The sequence below is a fragment of the Marmota monax genome, unplaced genomic scaffold (genome assembly GCF_021218885.2).
Source record: "Marmota monax isolate L192 unplaced genomic scaffold, Marmota_monax_Labrador192_F-V1.1 WCK01_AAM20220418_F8-fsc00292, whole genome shotgun sequence".
NCBI classification, from domain to species: domain Eukaryota; kingdom Metazoa; phylum Chordata; class Mammalia; order Rodentia; family Sciuridae; genus Marmota; species Marmota monax.
In genome coordinates this window covers 451,831-471,670 of record NW_026692864.1, presented here as the reverse complement: position 1 = coordinate 471,670, position 19,840 = coordinate 451,831, and the positions used below count along the sequence as shown (strand labels likewise).

Genomic DNA, 19,840 nt, shown 5'->3' with positions numbered 1-19,840 from the left:
CTTTTCCTAACAGTCTGTTTTCCCAGCATTCCATACATGAGGTTCTGGGAGAGACTGTTCTTCGTGTCTGGACGTGAAACCAGGAGCAGTTCCCTTAAACGGCCAGATCCATTAGCGGCCACTGTGAAAAACAGCACAAGCTCGAAAGCCAAATATCCCTGAGTTCAAATCCCAGCTCTGACATGTATTGAATGACAGATGATCTTGAGCTTCTGTGTCCTTATTCTCAGAATGAAAATAACAATATGTATTTCACTAAGATGGCCTGAAAACTGTACAATAGTATATGCAGGGGATCTACTATAATACTGGTAGATAATAGGTACAAAAAAATTGGTACTGGCAATTGAACTCGGGGATGTTTTGCCACTGTACCACATCCCCAGCCCTTCTTACCTTTTGAGATAGGGTCTCACTAATTTGCTGAGGCTGGCTTCAAACTTGAGACCCTCCTGCCTCACCCTCCAGAGTTATTAGAATTATAGGCGTGAGTCACCGTGCCAGACAGTACAACCATTTTGGAAAACAGTTTGGCAGTTTCTTAAAGTTAAGTGCTACACACAATTACTATGTGACCCAGCAATGAAAACATTAGTCCTTGAATTATATGCAAATGTTGTTAGCAGTTTTATATGAAACAGCCCCAAATTGCAAACAGGCCAAATGTCCATTCACAGGGAAATGGATGAATAAACTGTGGCCTATCCATACAGTGGAACTCTACCTTGCAATGCAACAAAACAAAGTATAATCTAATATACAAAATTGTATAAATAAATCTCAAAAAGATTTACTGAGGGGCTGGGGCTGGGGCTCAGTGGCAGAGCACTTGCCTAGCATGTGTGGGGCACTGGGTTCAATTCTTAGCACACATATAAATAAATAAAATAAAGGTTCATTAACAACTAAAAACTATTTTTTAAAAATTGCTGAGTGAAAGGAGTCAGACCCAAGAGTCCCTAGCATACGGTCCCACATACATGAACTTCAGAACAGACAAAACTGACCTACAGACAGATCAGAGGCCACTGGGGGCAGGGAGTGACTGTAGAGTGAGCAAGGACCTTTTGTTCAGTCTCTGGGTTGTGGATGGCATTTATATCTCTGTTTATTTGTCAAAAATTTTTGAACAATACGCTTAAATAGGTGCCTTTACGTTTACTATATGTAAATTTTGCTGCACAGAGATGATTTTTAAAAGGTAAGGAAGAACCTGGGATGGAACTAAAAAGCTCAACCCACTTCTAAAATGCCTAGCACACACAAGATTTGGGGGACCTAAGAGGGAAAGGAGACAACAAAGGAAGTAAACATGATCAGGCACCTACTGTGGGTAACAGTGTGCTAGGGGCTACAGTTTGGACTTGCAGTGACCCTCAATGGTCCAACGTGTTAAAGGCTTGGTCACCAGCCTGTGGCACTCACTATTAAAAGGTGGCAGAACCTGTAGGAGGGGGGACCTAGTGGGAAGAAGTTGGTCACTGGGGCACACCCTTGAAGGGGATGTTGTGACCCTGGCTTCTGCCTCTCTTTGCTTCCCAGCTTGCCATGAAGTGAGCAGCCTCCTCCACCACATGTTTGTGCCATGATGTACTGTGCCACCAGAGCTAAGTGGCCAAGAGACTGTGGACTGAAACTGTGAGCCAAAAGAGACCTTTCTTCCTTTTAAACTGATTGTCTTGGGACCTCGTTAGAGCAACAGAAAACTAACACGAGGCAACTGTGTATGCATAAAGAAGTGTAAAGAGGGCTAGGGCTGTGTAGCTAAGTGGCAGAGTGCTTGCCTGAAATGTGTGAGGGACTGGGTTCAATCCTTAGCACCACATAAAAATAAATAAAATAAAGTCATTCTGTCCATCTACAAGTACAAATTTTTTTTTAATTCATTAAAAAGAAAAGAAAAGAAGGGGGGTCGGTTGTGGCTCAGTGGTAGAGCACCTGCCTAGCATGTATGAGGCACTGGGTTTGATTCTCAGCACTGTATATAAATAAATGAATAAAATAAAGGTCCATCAACATCTAAAAAAATATTTTTTTAAAAAAAGTGGTGTAAGGAATGGTTCTGTTTTCAAAATATAAGACAGTCTTTTCCCAGAGAGATTTCAAACATGGCCTATTTGGGGCTGTTATAAAAAGGGACCTAAAACTCAAGTTGGCATAGAAATACTAATCGGGAATTACAAACAACCAGGGTACACTCAGAGGTGGGCCAGGGAGCCAGGGAAGTCCTCCCAGGCAAAGCCAGGTGGAGCTGAGCTTAGGAGGGTGAACTCTAAGCAAGAACTACAAGTCCCGACAGAGGTACTAAGGAAGAAAGATACAGAGCCTATTGGAAAGATGGTGAGTGGATCTGTGTGATGAGAGCAGAAGGCCTGAGGAGAATGAGGGAAGAAATGTCAGACCACCCAGGACAGGAATCAGAGGCCAACATGGAGAGAGCAAGAAAGCCAGGCCAAAGAGGCCCTCAAGGTCTCTGAGTAGGCCCCAGTGTTTAAAGAGGCTAGAAAGGATCAGAGGGAGAAGGGAAAGAAACAACGGGCAGAGTGTTAGAATAAAATTTGGATAATTCTGGTTTGCTAAGGAGAGTAGCTAGGCAAAGGTGGCAAGGGGAGCCATGAAAACAGAGCATGAATACTGCCTGCTGCCAAGCTCAGAACCAAAGTGAAAACAAAAAAGACAGGGGGAGGGGGTTGTGGCTTAGTGGAAAAGCCATGCCTAGCACATGTGAAGCACTGGGTTTGATCCTCAGCACCACACAAAAATAAATAAATAAGATAAAGGCACTGTTTCCATCTACAACTAAAAAGAAAAGACAGGTGGGAGGTGGGATCCAGGGCTCTGGCAGAGGGTGAGGTGGGAGTAAGCTGTCCTTCTGATCCCTTCTAACACAATCTGCAGTAGCTGAGTTTGCACTCTAGCCTCACCCAACCCACCAGAACACAACTTGGTGGATTTGTACTCAACTGATTAGTCGTGCCCCAAGGGAACTAACTGATACATCAATGCTAAGCTGGAGGGAGGTTTTTAATAGCAAGGCTCCCAGTTCTATCCTTGGTGGCATTCTAGTCAATATTTTTATCAATGACTTGGGTGAGAAAACAGATGGTATGCTAATCAAATTCTTGGATAGCATAAACCTGGAAAGGGGATAAAAGTCAAGATCCAAGGAGATCTGAATGGTCTGAAGTGATGAGCCAAATCCAATAGGCTCAATTTTACTGGGAAAAAAATATTAAGCCCTAAGCCCAAGTTCAAAACCTACTGTATAAAACTACCACTGATGTTAACACGATTTTGATATAAGTGAGCATGGTCACCCAGAGTTCATTCACACTCAGGCTGCAGTAACAGACTTACCATGTCCCTAAAAAGAGTGGGGTAAGTCTGGTTTCTGTATGTAGAGCATACCTGGAATATTTTGTTCAGTTGGGCCTCACACATTTAAAGAACACTTACAAAACTGGAAGGCTTCCAGACAGCCAGCACCAGGTTGCAGAAACTCTGACATGCAACTCTGGAAGCTGACACAGGAGGATTGCAGGTTGGCGGCCAACCTCAACGACTTAGTGAGGCCCTAATCAACTTAGTGAGACCCTGTCTCAAAATAAAAAGGGCTGGGGATGTGGTTAAGCACCCCTGGGTTCAATCCCAGTATCAAAATAAATAGATAAATAAGGGCTAGGGATGTAGCTCAATGGTAGAATATCCCTGAGTTCAATTCCCAGTACCAAAAACATAAATTTAAAAAAAAAAAAAAAAAAAATTAAACCCAAACTGTGACATGAGAAATGGTGGAATAAAACTAAAGAGGCTTAGCCAGGACATCAAAAGTACACAGTGGGGAGGGCTAGACAGGTATGATGGCTGCAAATGGGAAGAAGAGCCAGGCTTGCTCTGGGAGGCCTTGAAACACGGAGGAGGACGACAGGGAGGAGACTGTAAGAGGCAAATTGCTCAACATGAGCAATATGGCTTTTTACATAATTAGAACTGTATTAAAAAATGGAATGGACTGCCCCATGAGGTATGAAGTTCCCTATCACTAAAGGGAAGCAAGCAGAGGCTGAGAAATTATGGAGATAATTAATACAACAGATTGACATTAGGAGAGAGATGACTTTTTATGGTCTCTTCTAATCTTGAGACCATGGAAGCAAGAAATCCAGTGTCTTCTATATATAAAAAGAAGATCAAGTCCACTCATAATAGGAGACATTCAAATTCGATTTCCTTATGAGAACAAAGAGACTTTCACCACCTGCTTCAAGGCTATAAAACCATGGTAATCAAGGCAGTGTGGTTTGGGATTGGCATTTGAGAGTCCAGAAATAGATCCAGACATATATAGACAATTGATTTCTGAGAAAAGTGCCAAGACAAATCAGTGGAGAAAGGAAAGTCTTTTCAACAAATGGTGCTTGAACAACTTAATATTCAGATGCAAAAAATAAAAAATAACTTGGAAATATGACTTTTACCATGTACAAAAATTAACTCAAAATGAATCACAGGCCTAAATGTAAACTATAAAACTTCTAGAAGAGAGAGGATAAAATCTTTATGACCTTAGGTTAGATTTCCTGGATTCAACAAAAGCATAAAACTGGGTAAATGGGAACTGAATGATTAGGGATAAAATTGGAGGAAAATTTTTACTGTTTATATTTTCATATCTTTAATTTTTTTTTGCCTTTTGATTTTCAAATCATGTGAATGTATAAAATGTATCCTTTTTCGGGGACAGGTACCAGGGATTTAACCCAGGACACTTTACCATTGAGCTACATCCCCCCGCCCTTTTGATATTTTATTTAGAGACAGGGTCTCATTAAATTGCTCAGGCTGGTTTTGAATTTACAATCCTCCTGCTTCAGCCTCCTAAGTAGTTGGGATTATAGGCAAGTACCACACACCCAGCTCAAATATATCTTTAAAAGATCAGTAATTTCTCACTTCCTGGTATATACTCAAAAGAAGTAAAAATTGGGATTGAAACAGATATTTATTCATCCATGTTCATCATTCACGACAGCAGAAAGTCAGAAGCAACCCAAGTATCCACCGACAGAAGAATGGATAAACAAAATACATTACATCCCTACAATGGAATATAATTTGGTCCTAAAGAGGAAGTCCATTCTGATGCCTGCTACAACATGGATGAACCTCGAAGACTTCATAGTAAGTGAAATAAGCCAGGCACAAAGGCACAAAAACTGGGTGATTGCCCCACCCACTCTGGGTTTCTACAATATTCAAAGACACTGAGACAGAAAGCAGAATTGTGGTTGTCAGGGGATACAGCAGGAGTGAACAGGGACGTGGTGTTTAAAAGGGACATAGTTTCAGTTAGGGAAAATGAGAAAGTTCTGGAAATGGATGGTGGTGATGGTCACATAACAGTGCAAATGTACTTAATGCTACAGAACTGTTCAACTTCATGGCCTTGTATATTTTACCACCACCACCACAAAAAAAAAAAAAAAAATCAGCAACTTCTGATTCTGACTTTGCCAGAGGCTCTGCCTTCTGTTATCTGGCAATGTGGCCTCTGGGGTTCCCTGTCTGCTTGAGGAAGGCTTTCACTCTTGGACTCTACCTTAAGTCTGTCTCTTTTCAGTGTTTCCTTGTAGTTTTCTGTTCACTTCCCCAGGATGGAAAGCTGGTATCAAGAATGATTATTTCAAAAGAATCCTAAAATTATGAAAACTAGGATCATATAATTACGCCAAAATTTCTAGTTTCCCAAATGCAACTCTCAGCCTTTCAGGCCTCTCCTTCCCTTGGGCACCCCTCACCCCAGCCTTAAGCAAGCAAGGGCTTGGGTGGAAATCTGGCCCTTATCCTACTAGCCATACCATGTGACCATAATGTTTACTACTGTCTCAGCAGCCCTAGGCAAAGCTGCTTATTATACAAACCCCTGATCACCAAACCACACACTCTCACTGGCGGGTCTTTTCAGAAAAAAAATTCCTGTTTCAGTCATGGCCTAACCTTTCACCTGTGCTGCTGTAAACAAACCCTGGTCTGCTCGGAAATTGGAGTTTAAACAATATTATTAAAGGAGTCAAGAGTAAGTTTTCAGCAAGGAAAGACACCATGGAGAAAATAACACACAATAACAAGATAAAAACACTGACCCACATTTACCAGTGGCTGCCAAACCTGACCCGGAGCCTTCTCACTTGAACACCAGGAATGGACTAGGCTGCCTTTCCAGCATACACTGCTACGGTAAGGACACATACTTGACTCACCAGGTTGGGTTAAATAAAGTCTTGGGTGTGGGCAGTATTTACATTGCTTTTCCTCCCTTTCCCTATAGAAATTGTTTCCTAAGCCCAATTTAGGGAAAAAGCAGAGAGGAACCAAAGAATTGTGCCCTTGGTTGCTCATTAGTTCTACAGGAGTTAAGATTTCCAAAGGGCTGATTCTCCACACTAGGAGCTGGAACTCCCTAGCAACTTCTCAAAATAGAAATGTGAAGTGCTGTTTTCTTCCATTTCTCTGCCCAGCTCTGCCTCTCCTAGTCTAATTTTCTGAAGCTAGGTCAACACACATAAAAGAGGGGTGTGGTATGGGTAATCAAGGACAGTTAATCCTCCATTTTATGGGGGCTGGTTATCCAGGGGATGGTTTGTACTTCAGTTCCCTGGTCAGTGCACTACTCTGCAAGATTTGCCAGGTTCCCCTTTTGTAACTCCTGTGGAGAGAACCAGTGAGCAAGGAAGAGCTAACAGAGTAGCTGAAATTAGACCTCAGTGTAACTGCAGATTACATCTGAAAAGCTATCTCCTGCTGCAGGGTTAGCGACTATCTACATTTCTAATAAAACTGTAAACTACCTCTTTTAGGATACTAAGATCAGTTTTTCTTTTACCAAGAGCACCACGCAGAGACACTAGAGTGGTTATTTCTTCCCTCAGTGTTCTCAATGCTTTTCTGCCTCTATGTTGTTCTTGTATCCAACACATTCCCATTAATGACATGTCTTTTTTGGGGGGGGTTGGGGGGAGCAGGGATTGAACCCAGGGGCACTCAACCACTGCTCCACATCCCCAGCCCCATTTTGTATTTTATTTAGAGACAGGGTCTTACTGAGTTGCTTAGCGCCCAGCCTATTAATGACATTTGTTTGTTTTTTTTTTTCTTTTTTGTGGTGCTGGGAATTGAACCCAGGGCCTTGTGCATTCGAGGGAAGCACTCTTCCAACTAAGCTATATCCCCAGCCCCATTCATGACATTTCTAATGATGCTGCCATGGTTCCCAAAAAAACAAAAGGCTCACCTTTTTTTTTTTTTTTTGACTGAGAACCACTAAAATAATTTATGCCCCTAAATACTGAAAGAGAACACAATAAATATCAATATAAGACATAAATATCTATATAAGAAATCATGCTGGGAGCTGGAGTTGTGGCTCAGTGGCAGAGCGCTTGCCTAGCATGTGTGAGGCACTGGATTTGATTCTCAGCACCACATATAAATAAATAAAATAAAGTCCATTGACAACTAAAAATATTAATAAATAAAAATAAAATAAATCATGCCAGGCGCAGTGGCACACACATGTAATCCCACAGCTCCGGAAGCTGATGTAGGAGGATCTGGAGTTCAAAGCCAGCCTCAGCAAAAAGCCAGGCACTAAGCAACTCAGTGAGACCCTGTCTCTAAATAAAATGCAAACTAGTGCTGGGGATGTGGCTCAGTGGTTGAGTGCCCCTGAGTTCAATCCCCAGTAACACCCCCCCTCAAGGAAAAAGAAAAAGAAAAATCAGCAGGGCGTGGTGCAGACCTTGTCATCCTACTACTGGGGAGTTTAAGACAGGAAGAACACAAGTTCAAAGCCAACTTAGGTAATTTAGTGAGTCTAACTCAAACTAAAAAATAAAAAGGACTGGGGATGCAGCCAAGGAAACAACCGGCTCTAATGAGTGAAAAACGTAAAAATCTAGATTTCTGAATTCTAGTCTGGCTCAAAGAGAACTTGGTTATGTCCTTTTGCCTCTCCAGTTGTCTCTACATCTGTAACGTGTAAAAAACGTTAAGCTTCTCCCTTCCCCACTCCCATCTCTTCGAGAGCATCCACCGAGTAACTGCACTATGTCACTAAGGCTGAACGTCTTAGAGCGTGAGAAAATATCATTCCTTCCAGTGCATAAAACCACATACCCCAAGGAAAACAACTCAGTATAGCGCTCCCTCCTCTTTCTCCCCAAGAGCCGCAGAAAAACTCCGAAGAGAGGGTAGGATGGAGCAGCACGTGACCAAATCGACCAGCAAGCCAAAGTGCTGCCCATGGTTACACGCCAATGAAAGGAGAGCAGGGCTTTGCTAGCATCTGGCAGCCGGCGCCGGCGGCGCGGGCTCACACCGCAGCATGCAAAGGACTGTGGGAACCGGGCTTTAGGGTGTGCGACAGAGGGACCAGGCCATAGCACCGAAGTCCCTTTATAGGATGGCAAGTACTGTGATCCTACAGTTGTTTCTAAGGCGTGTTAAAACAATTGTGGAAAGGAAGGGGAGCGGAGAGCACGTTCCAAACTGCACCGTCTCAGCTCTGGGCTGCGAGAAGCCCCTCGCACCTCCATCCGCCTGGGCACAGGACGGGGGCCCCGGGCAGCAGCGGAGCGCGCGAGGGGGCACAACGGTCTTCATTTGGGCCGAGGATGGGGACGCCCAGAAGCCTGTAATACTCGTGCCATCAGCGCTGGGAGCCCTCTGGCCCGGGACCAGACACGACAATCCCGGGGCAGGGATTCTTTGTTGGAGAGAAGCTTTATTTCTGACAAGGGACCCCAGGGGCCAAGCCAGGGCCGACAGCAAGAGTCTGAGGACACAGCGAAAGGAAATGGGCAAGAGCTGGAGGAGAGAGCCAGCCCTTCGGCTCCCCCTAAGAAGGGCTCCCCCGAGGCCATTCTCCGGTGCAGACCCCAGACTCCTGTCGCCTTGGCCAAGAATCCAGAGGATGCGGAAGGCCGAGCCCCACGCCCCCTTGCTCCCCACTTTCGGGCCGCAAGCCTTCTCGTACTTACCTGGGCCCGAGGGCCCGTCTTCCTCGTCCGCGTCCAGTCCCCTCTCCCCTCCCAGCCCCCTCCTCACTTCACGTCCCCTCCTCCAGGGGTCGCAGCCATGTCCGTTACTGGCAACTCTAGGGGGCTTGCCTACCTTCCCGGACAACGGAGGCGCTGGCCAACTAGCTAAAGTTCCGGACGCCGATTGGACGAGATTGGAGACAGACGGGGATATCTGGCTTCCTATTGGTTACACGGCGCGCTGGGCTGTAGCTTCAACCGCCCCTCTGGGAGCCTGGCGGAATTATGTGCGAGGTGATTGCCAGGGGAGAGCTCGGAGCCCCAGTCCTTACTTGGTCGTGATGCCTGGACTCCTTCTGCTCCAGAGGCCCTGACCAGAGGCAGGAGCACGGCTTTCGCCCTGATTAGTTTTCCCACGGAATTGTCCTAAAGAGATGGGCAGACGATATCCCCCTCCTTTTTTTTCTTTTTTAGTAAACCCTTTGCAGAGTGTCCCATTTCTCCTACTCTGTTCTAGCTCTGTCCTGGTTGCCAGAACAAATGTCTGGAGACGCCTTGCACAGAGACCTTGGAGTGAGTCCCTCAGGACTAATATTGCGTCCAAACCAAAGCTGGAGAATCTAAGGCAACACTGCTGTTTCCCCCTAACCTCTGCTAAATTCTAAAGGGAAAAACGGGTTTTAAATTTTTTTAGATAATTAGGGAAATCGCCTGGGAGACTTCCCTTGGGAAAACAAAGCAAGCCTGTGTCAGTGTTTGCTTGTTTTCCCAGAGATCTAAGTCTGGAAGACTTGTCTTTAAAAAAAAAAAAAAAAAAAAAAAAACTGTTTATAAAATCAGAAAAGGACCATAGCTGGCCCTGGGAAGTACTTACTTCTCCCTAATCATGTAATTAAAATTCCTCTTCCTCAGTTGGACAAGAAGCTGCCATTTTACTACCTAACCATATGTTTAAACAGTTAATCTTTTGCCTAAAACACCCATAGAATCATGTCGCTTTCCTTCACACAAAAATATGCAGTTTAACAGGACATGGTGGTGCACACCTATAATGCCAGCCACTCAGGAGGCTGAGGCAAGAAGATCACAAGTTCAAGGTCAGTCTGTGCAATTTAGTGACAGCCTGTCTCAAAAAATAAAAAGGGCTAGCAATGTTGCTCAGTGGTAGAGTGCCCCTGGGTTCAATCCTCAGTACCAAAAGAAAAGGAAAAAAAAAAAAAAACAACTTCAGTTTATTTTTGCAAGTAGACAAGTCTAAATCTCTCCACCTGATCTTCAAAGCCCTTCATCAATGGACTCAGACATGTTTCCAGGCCTAACTTGACACAGGCCAAACTACTCCAGCAGCGGCAGATTCATCACCATCCCTAAACACGTGGGAGAACTTCCCATCACTGCTCTTTTGCCTAATGGCTCCTCATACACTCAGGTTCCTTTCCTAATAAGCCAGTGCTCAAGTTCATGTCGATCCTAAAGGTTCACCTCAAACACTGCCCTCACAAACATCTTCTCTGACTTAAGTTTATTGAATCTCTCCATATAGTGCTGTCTCGTCCTTTGTATCTCCACTGCCACCTTTTCAAAACCATGCTTTGCACAGCACTGTTTATTTGTGAAAGACTTCAAGCTTCCCAAGGCAGCTAGCTTATCCTGGCAGTTTCCACAGCACCTTACTGTTTGTGAACTGAACTGTCCAATCGACTGTGTCTTAGGTCTTTCTTCTTCATCCCCTAAAAGTCGCATGGTGCCTCTGGGAAATTAATGAACACTGGACAGTCATCCTTCCCCTGTCCTGCTCCACATTGTACCTAGGCTCCTCTGTCTACTCTGTTGGACTTTATGAATGTCACTTGATGAACTTCAGCTGAGTGCCTGCCAGTCTAAGGAGCTGTGCTTCACCCTCTGACCAGACCATTCTGTGCATCCCCTCAGCCATAAAGCTTGGCTGAAGCAGTAAATCAAATTGCTCGAGTCAGAGGTGCTGATGCCCCCACTCTAAATGCATCCTTTTGCAACTCTGAATCCTTAGCCATGTCTTACTGGTATCTAGCAACCCCAGGCAGCGATACTTCATCTTTTCTAAAGCCTCCTGTGTCTCCCAAGACAGCCCTGATGAGAGGACCAAGCTTACTAACAAGAGATTTCTCATCTACATCCTAATATTCCTACAAGGAAGAGCTCTCTCCTCCCTTCCTCTTGTGTCCTAAGTCCCTTCCCCTCCAGCCTCACATGCTATTTCCCATCTTGAGACCTTAGCTGCTGCTGTTCCTTGTGCCAGAAATGCCCTTCTCATCTCCTTGCTTTCTGGTTGGCTCCTTATCAACCTTTAAGATCAGGTGGGCTCATCGCTGCTCTGTTTTCTCATAATCCCCTGTGGATAATGTATCACTGTGCTTTCCACATTATTGATCTCTTTGACAGGAAAATAATATTAATAATGCATGAGTATGCAGTCTCCTTCCCTCTTCCTGATTGCAGAGGAGGATTCTGTCATCCTTTGAGGCTTCTAACCATTGGACAGAATCAGAATAGTAACAAGAGGCAGGACTGAAAGCAACTGAGCCTTGAGTGATTTGACTGTCCTAGGATAGAATGGGCAGTTGAAAACAGATGAGAAAGGAAGCCAATTTAGGGTGGTACTAGGGATTGAACCCAGTAGTGCTCTACCTCTGAGCTACATCCCGAGTCTTTTTAATTTTTTGTTTTATTTTAAGACAGGGTCTTGCCAAATTGCCCAGGCTGACTTCAAACTTATGAGTCTCCTGCCTCAGCCTCCTGAGTTGCTGGGATTACAGGTGTGCACCACTGCACCCGACTGAGAAATGAAGCCTCTTAAGAGAGTAGAGCAAGAAGAAGCAGAAAATTCTGGCATAGAGAAGAGTTGGAGAAAGTTTGGAGGGAGGGAAAAGAAAGGCTTTAGGGCAGAGTTAGAATATTTTGGCTGATTAGATAAAATACCTTTCCCCCTTATTCTGCTGCTGTGAAACAATTTGAGAACCTAACAGGTAAAGACAGAATCCTCTTAGCAGACAGGAGAAGGGAAAGAGAAATAAAATAGGATTTTAAGTTCTCTTGTAAATAATTTAGGTAACTCCCCCTTTGGCATTTTTCTTAAGACACTACAATGAGATTTAAAGTTGCTTTACAATTATATTTGGTTTCCAGCCTGGGTTTCTTTGTATACAATTCTGGGTAGAAGCTAGTACCCATTTATCCTTACTCTAATGTCTGTAGTTTCATCCTGTCTGTTGGATCTTCCTCTCCGTTCCCAGCTATATAAACACTCATGGTTCTAAAGAAAGGAAGGAAGGATAAGGAAGAGGAGAGGACCTTCAACATTAGACGCCTTTGCCCATTTGCTGCTCCTTTGCAAATAGCCAGTGAATTGACCAGCAAGAGGATTCCCTTCAATGATGTGTCTGTAGCCAGTGCAGGAGCACCCAGCAACCTCATCCCAGCTATTACAGTAAAGAGACTTATTGTTTCCTGTATTATGTGATCCTGTGGAATATTTATGTAATACAGCTGAAAAATGCAATGTCACATGGCTTTAAGATACATGTCTCAAACGTCCTTAAATTAGCTTGGAATAAACTCTTTCAAAATCAGTCAACTACACAATGCCTTGATTGGTTAACCCACCTATTGCTCAGCGAATATTTATTGAGGCCCTTGTAGTGCCAACATGGGGCTGCATGCTGAGCATTCAGTACTGCACAAAACTGCACAAAACTTAGATCCCTGCCCTCTGGTCACTGATATCCTATTGGAGCAGATAAGCCCTTAAACAAATATATAATTATGTCATCACAAGTGTGCAAAGGGCTGCAAATGAGCAGCTGGAGCAGCTACAACACTGTGATCTAGTCTTGTCTTGGGTGGCTGAGGCAAGTTTTCCCAAAAAAGTAATTAAGGTTGAAATCTGAAAGATGACTATAAGTCACCCAATAAAAGAGGAGAAAAAAATTCTAGACAGAGGGGGTGACATCAACAAAAGTCTCAAGGAAGGAGGGTAGAGTCTTGAAGCATTAAGGCATATTCCAACATGACCAAAGCAGTTCAGGGAAAGTGTCAAGGCTGGAGAAGTCAGTAAGCAGCCATGCAGGGTGGCTGGTACCACATCAAAGATTTTGAACTTTATTCTGAGGACACTGAAAAACAATGGGAAGATTTTTAAATGAAAGAAGGCCACATTCTGATTGTCATTTATAAAAATACTGAGTCTGAGCAGCTCAGGAGGCTGAGGCAGGAGGATTGCGTGTTCAAAGCCAGCGCAACTTAGCAAGACATTAAGCAACTCAGTGAGACCCTGTCTCTAAATAAAATACAAAAGAGGGCAGGGGATGTGGTTCAGTGGTCCAGTGCCCCTGAGTTTAATCCCTGATACCAAAAAAAAAAAAAAAAAAAAACTGAGTCTGGCTGCCAAGTAGGGAGTGCACTGCAGAGAAGTAAGAGCCACTTTGGGAAGCCTCAGAGGAGGCCGTGCAGTAGGCTGAGCAACCAGGGCCCCTGCTAAAGTAGCAGCTGTCTGCATGGCAAGAAGTAGATAGGTCCAAGAGCTCTTAAGCAGGTAGACAGGCCAAATCTAAAGGTCTGTTGGACATAAGATTTAAGGAGAAAGAAGGACTTCGTATTGTCTCAGTTATAATGACAGAAACCACGTCTGTCCTGCTCCAAAGTTACCCAGAAGAGTATCAGTGCAAAGTATTGGGTAACAAGTCAGAATCAGTGCCATGTGCCTATATAGTCCCAGCTACTTTGGAAGCTGAAGAGGAGATCACTTCAGCCCATTAGTTCAAGGCCAGTCTGAACAAAATAGTGAGACTAAAAGAATAATAACAAAATAGTGGGTCTAAAAGAATAAAAAGGAAAAGCAAAGCAAAGCACTGAACATGTACCCCCTGGAGAACATTCTTGTTCATAAGACTTCACTTCATCTAGATGGAGATAGGAGAAGTGAGTCAGAAAGTGCGAGTGATTCAGGCCTGATTCACGTTTTTTTCTAACTAGGAGCTACGTGCTGAGCCACCTGCAAGCTGAAACAAGCTCCTCCCACCTCCCACGGAGCATCCTGTGTCATTGCACCATCTTTTCCACCTAGTCATTTGTTTAAAGGTGACAGGAGGAAATGGTGGCCATTTGAAACCTCTAAGCTAAAATCTTTTAACTCCACTGAGTTAAACCACAATTACAGTTAGAATCCCTTGCCAGAAAAAACAAGGTCAGGATCCGTAAGCTGCATTATCTGCTGTCACAGCCAAAGTTTCAGACACTTCCAGGCTCTTTGAAAGCATGAACCAAAGGATCAAAGGAGGAGAGCAGACGGTTGACACAAGAGGACGGCAAATATAAGGAACTGCTTTTTAATGGGAGAAGATTTGATTTACTAATAAGCAAAAAATATTAAATTGAAAAGGATGCAGCATTTCCCACTTATTCAGTCAGATAAGAATAAAATTTAATAATGAGAGGCCTTGGTGAAACTAACATGGTTATACATTACTGCACAGTGTGTGTGCTTACAGTATTTTGTGGGGCAGTCAGACCTCAGGTAATAAAAACCATGAAATGATCAACCCTTGTCTTAATATTTCTCTCTCTCCTTTCAATATTTGGATTGAATCCAGAGCCTAACACATGCTAGGCAAGTACCTTTTCACTGAGGTATATCCCTGGCCCTTTAAAAAATTTGTTTTGAGTCAGGGTCTTATTAAGTTGCCCAGGCTGGCCTCAGACTTGTGATCCTCCAGCCTCAGCCTCCTGAGTAGCCAGAATTACAAGCATGTACCATCATGCCCCACTTTGATAATATCATTTTTTGTTTTATTTTTGGTATGGGGGATTGAACCCAGGGGAGCTTAACCACACCACATTCCTAGCCCTTTTTATTTTTTGAGACAGGGTCTCGTTAAGTTGCTTTAGGGCCTTGCTAAACTGCTACAGAAGGTTTGAACTTGTGATCCTCCTGCCTCAGCCTCTTGAGCTGCTGGAATTACAAGCCTGCACAACAGTGCCTGACTGATTATCTCTTTTTATGATAATACAACTCTAGAAAAGAATTCCAAAGCTCTGTGTATCAGGTGTGTACTTGTGGGGTATATTAGATATAGCAATGAATAAGTCAATAGAAATTCCTCCCCTCACGGAGCTCACATTTTAGTTGGGGTGGAGAGAGTTGTGATGGACTATAAACAAGAAATTAAAGTAATTTATATGTCAGATGTTAAGTGGTATTCAGAAAATAAGGCAGGGGTGCTGGGCATGGTGGTGCACACCTATAATCCTAGCTACTCTGGCAGCTGAGGCAGGAGGATTGAAAGTTCGAAGCCAGCTTCAGCAACTTAGCAAGGCCCTGACTCAAAATTTAAAAATAAAATAAAAAGGACTGAGTGGCTCAGTGGTAAAGCGTGCCCTGGGTTCAATCCCTGGTACCAAAAGAAAGAAAGGAAGGATTTGGGGGTGGTGAGAGGGTGCCAAGGGCTACATTGTTTGAGAGAGGAATATGGAGTTGAGAGAATGCTTGACGTAAGGCATGTTGCCCTGACTGCCATTATGAGTATTTGTGCATGCGGGCATGTATGTGCATGTGTGTGTGTGAGTGTATGTGTGTGTGCAGATAGATATAGATACTGCAAGCTCTGAGTGCTTTTGCTCTGGGCCTACCTGTGACTTCTCTGGACTGTTCTTAACCACCCTGAGCTTTATTAGAACCGTCATTTCGAGCCATGTGTTTTCCAGCACAGCCTCTCCTTCTGCAGGATTCACTGACCTGTGCCTTGACTCTCTAAGCAGACAAGAGCTTGCTATGTCCCAACTCATAAATGTGCTTGTTTTTCGATTTATGTATTCAAGTGAGGACAAACCCTAGGGTGAGGCCACGGGAATCAGAGTCTAAAATAACACAGACATTAGGGATTCTTAACATCAAAGAAGTCAAACGTCTCGCAGGGCATGGTGCTTGCAGTTCTGCAGTCCTGACACTCAGGAGGCTGAAGTGGGAGGATCACTTAAGCCCAAGAATTTGATAACAGCCTAGGCAACATAGTGAGACCTGTCTCAAAACAAAAATAAGCGCGGGGGTTGTAGCTCAGTGGTAGAGCAATTGCCTAGCATGTGTGAAGCACTGGGTTTCTCAGCATCACATATAAACAAATAGTTTCATCGGCAATTAAAAAAAAAAAAAGACCAAACAAAAGCAAAAAAAAAGAGTCTTAGTGGCTGAGCTATCAGAAGGTTCTCCATACAGGTAATGGTAGGACTTGGAGCAGATGGAAATTGTAGAGTTACAGATTATTGCCAGATGGCATGAACCTCAAAAGAAGAGGGGGTTGTGGGTTAAGGGTATAGTTCGGTGGTAGAGCACTTGCCTAGGGTATGAGAGACTCTGGGTTTGATACCCAGCAGGGAAAAAAAATAAATATAAAAAAGAGGTGGCTTTCATGAGAAACGAAGCACAATGGTCTAGAAGTTGCCACAAAAGCAAGGAAAACATTGCTGCACTTTCCAATCCTGAGGAAACTGAGTTTGGAACAAGTGCTGCCTTCACCCAGCAGTGGCAGAGAAAATGGCCTCTTGGTGGGAAATTCACTTCCCAGGAAATGAAAGGAGAGATCCTCTGAAGACCTTGAAGTAGTCAAAGAAGCAAAGGGCTTCAGATAGGGCCAGGGAAAGTCTGAGGGAGATGGCAATGAGAGAGATAATCAAAGGAAATGGCCCAGAGGTTGCAAAAGGGAAGCTAATGACAGGTGTTGACATGTGGGTTGTAATAAGGACACCTGCTGAAATCGTCCAAGCTGTCCATTTTCAAGTAGCCAGTTCCTGTGTTCAGCATATTCTGTTGACCAGAGCCATTTATTTATTTATTTACTTACTTATTTTTGTGGGGCTGGAGATTGTACCCAGAGCCCCAGCGTACTAGGCAAGCACTCTACTGCTGAGCCCCAGCCTGGAAGAGCATTTTGCCTCTAAATTGCAAGTGCTATTTTTAGGATAAGGTGCCCCTTGGATATCTGCAACATGTCACGGTAATATCTCACTGGTGAGGGCTCTTCCTGGGCCCCGTGATTCAGTCAAGAGGTCCTGCTGGGGAACTTTTGCTATAAACACTGCCAACGAGGCAATTCTGACACTTTGGAAACAGGGGCACAACTATACAGCACAATAGGAGCATCAGGCCACATCACAATCTGCATTGCCAAACTGCAGTCACAGTCTGCAAAGTCTAAATCTCTGGGTAACAATGAATAGCCATCCAAAGACTTTGTTCACAGTAGCCCTAAGTGGGAAACAACTCAAATATCCATCAACAGGAGAGGGATAAACAGATGGCAGTATACCCATACAAAGGATACTACTCAGCAATAAAAATAAATGAACCACTGATGCACATCACAACATGAATAAGTTGCATAGACACACCGAAGATGGTTCTGAAGCCAGACATGGAAGATTATGTGCCATTATAATCATGTTTCTATTATGCAACACTTTCTTTACCAGTGCTAGGCATCAAACCCAGGACCTCATGCATGCTAGGCAAGTACTATACCACTGAGCTACATCTTTGGCACTCCCCCACTGTTAAAATTTGGGGGGTGTACTAGGGATTTAATCCAGGGACACTTTACCACTGAACTACATCCCCAGCATTTTTTTTTTTTTGAGACAGGTTTTCACTAAATTGTTGAGACTGGTCTTCTCTCTGTCTCAGCATCCCAAGTCACTGGGATTATAGGAGTGTGCTGCCATGCCCTGCTCCTTTCTTAAAAATTTTGAGACAGGGTCTTGCTAAATTGCTGAAGTTGACTTTGAACATGGGATCCTCCTGTCTTAGTCTCCTGGGTAGCTGGGATTACAGGTGAGTACCACCAAGCCTGCCTTACAGTGATTGTTTATATATACTTTCGTGTTCTAACAGTGGCACCAAAACTCCTCTTGGGGAAGAAATTGTCTTTATTTAGAAACATAATTGATAAATATTTTAAGAAAATACCCAGGGCCTTCGGTGCCACTATTAGGACACAAAGGTATTGCATCAAAGCAGTAGAGAACAAGCCCAAATACTCTGCATTAAAAAGTAGTCCTGGGCTGGGGATGTGGCTCAAGTGGTAGCGCGCTTGCCTGGCATGCGTGCGGCCCGGGTTCGATCCTCAGCACCACATACAAACAAAGATGTTGTGTCCGCTGAAAACTAAAAAAAATAAATAAATATTAAAATTCTCTCTAAAAAAAAAAAAGTAGTCCTAAAATTAGGAATTGGAAGAGAAAGAGAGGAAAGAGCAGAGAGACTGAGTAATATGGAGGGAAGCTGGAGCCTCACTCGTAGAAATGGCAAAGGATTTTAGAGGAAAAAAATATCAAGACATTGAGTTTATGTCTCTATTGCTGCTTATTGTTCTACTGCATAAAACACTGCATCTTCCCAGAAGTATTATTTTTTGTACCGGGGATTGAACTCAAGGACACTCAACCCCTAAGCTACCTCCCCAGCCCTATTTCATATTTTCTTTAGAGACAGGGTCTCACTGAGTTGCTTAGCACCTCATCATGGCTGAGGCTGGCTTTGAACTCAAAATCCTCCTGTCTCAGCCTCCCGAGCTGCTGGGATTACAGGTGTGCACCACTGCGTGCAGTTTCCCAGAACTTTTATGGAGAGAACCACACAGACCTTTGTGTAAGTAGTTGGTTTAGTAAAAAAGTAAGGTGTGTGTTTCACATCTCGATCCATTGCTGTTGGATCAGTAACTAGACCAGAGGGATTATGGGAGAATCCCTGAAGTGGCCAATTGGGCTAGGAATCAGCAACCACCTTAACAAAAAACCTTGCAGAGAAGTCTTTTGAACGGGGTTTAAAATAACAATGTCTAGATCCAAAAGAGCCAAGACAACCCTCTATGTTAAGCTACCTTTGTATAGTGATCGCGGGGGTCTCTAAAACTAGAAGGAGGATCCCAAGTTTGAGGCCAGCCTGGGCAACTTAGTGAGATCCTGTCACAAAGGCCTGGGGATGTACCTCGTGGTAGAAGCCTTGTTTAGCATGCGTGAGTTAACTGGGTTTGATCCCCAGCATTGCCTAAATAAATAAAACAAAACCAGGCTGGCCCTACCTGGTAGATATGCCTGCTCATTGGTGGATGTCCTCCCAGTCCAGTGGAACATTGGCTCCTCTCACAAGAGACACCTTAGTCAAAACAGGAAACAGTACAATATGAGACACTGGAACACTGTCAGTGAACTGTTAGGACCGTGGAGGGTGACCGCCACGTCTCCTGGAACATAAACCATTAAGTTGGTCCACTCTTCTTCCTCTCAAAAAGACTTTCTTCTGCTTCCTGCATGCCGCCCCGCCCCCCCAGCCCCAGTTTACTCCTTCCCAACCCTGGCTAACTCCTCTGCTGACTGACCCCTAGACATGGGAGTGGGCAGGACCTTCCCCTTCTGTATTTGACCCGTCCACTTGGATGCCTAATGAGCAGCTCAATCTTACACATCCAAACCTTGCTCCAACTTCTGCTCTGCCCGAGCTGATCCTGTCTTCCTCTTTGCAGTGAATGGCAGTGAAGCACACCAGCTGCTCTGTCTGGAAGCTGTCACCTTTGATTTCATCCTTTTCCTCACTCCCAGCTGGTGCCCTGGGCTCTCACTCCAAACCACAATCACAAACTGCCCTCTTCTGTCACTTCCTAGTCTCCCAGCATGGTCCAGGCCTGCATAGTCAAGCCCTGCTAGACTATGGCAGGAGCTCCTCACTTGACATCTGCTTCTTCTCTGGGTTCCTATAATCAATTTCTACCTAAGAGCCA

General features: G+C 44.1%; 1 protein-coding gene across 4 annotated transcripts in view; it reads right to left on the bottom strand.

Moving 5' to 3' along the window:
- Positions 1 to 9,151, bottom strand: part of Tmem94 (transmembrane protein 94) — a 34,565-nt gene extending 25,414 nt beyond the window's left edge. For 2 of the 4 annotated variants that reach the window (XM_058580991.1, XM_046449525.2), the window contains exon 1: positions 9,039 to 9,135. The gene's annotated coding sequence lies outside the window, so the exon portion shown is untranslated. Of the gene's footprint in view, positions 1 to 9,038 lie in introns of all 4 variants that reach the window. The other 2 variants (XM_046449526.2, XM_046449527.2) reach the window with 2 other exon arrangements.
- Between the last annotated feature and the right edge of the window lie 10,689 nt (positions 9,152 to 19,840).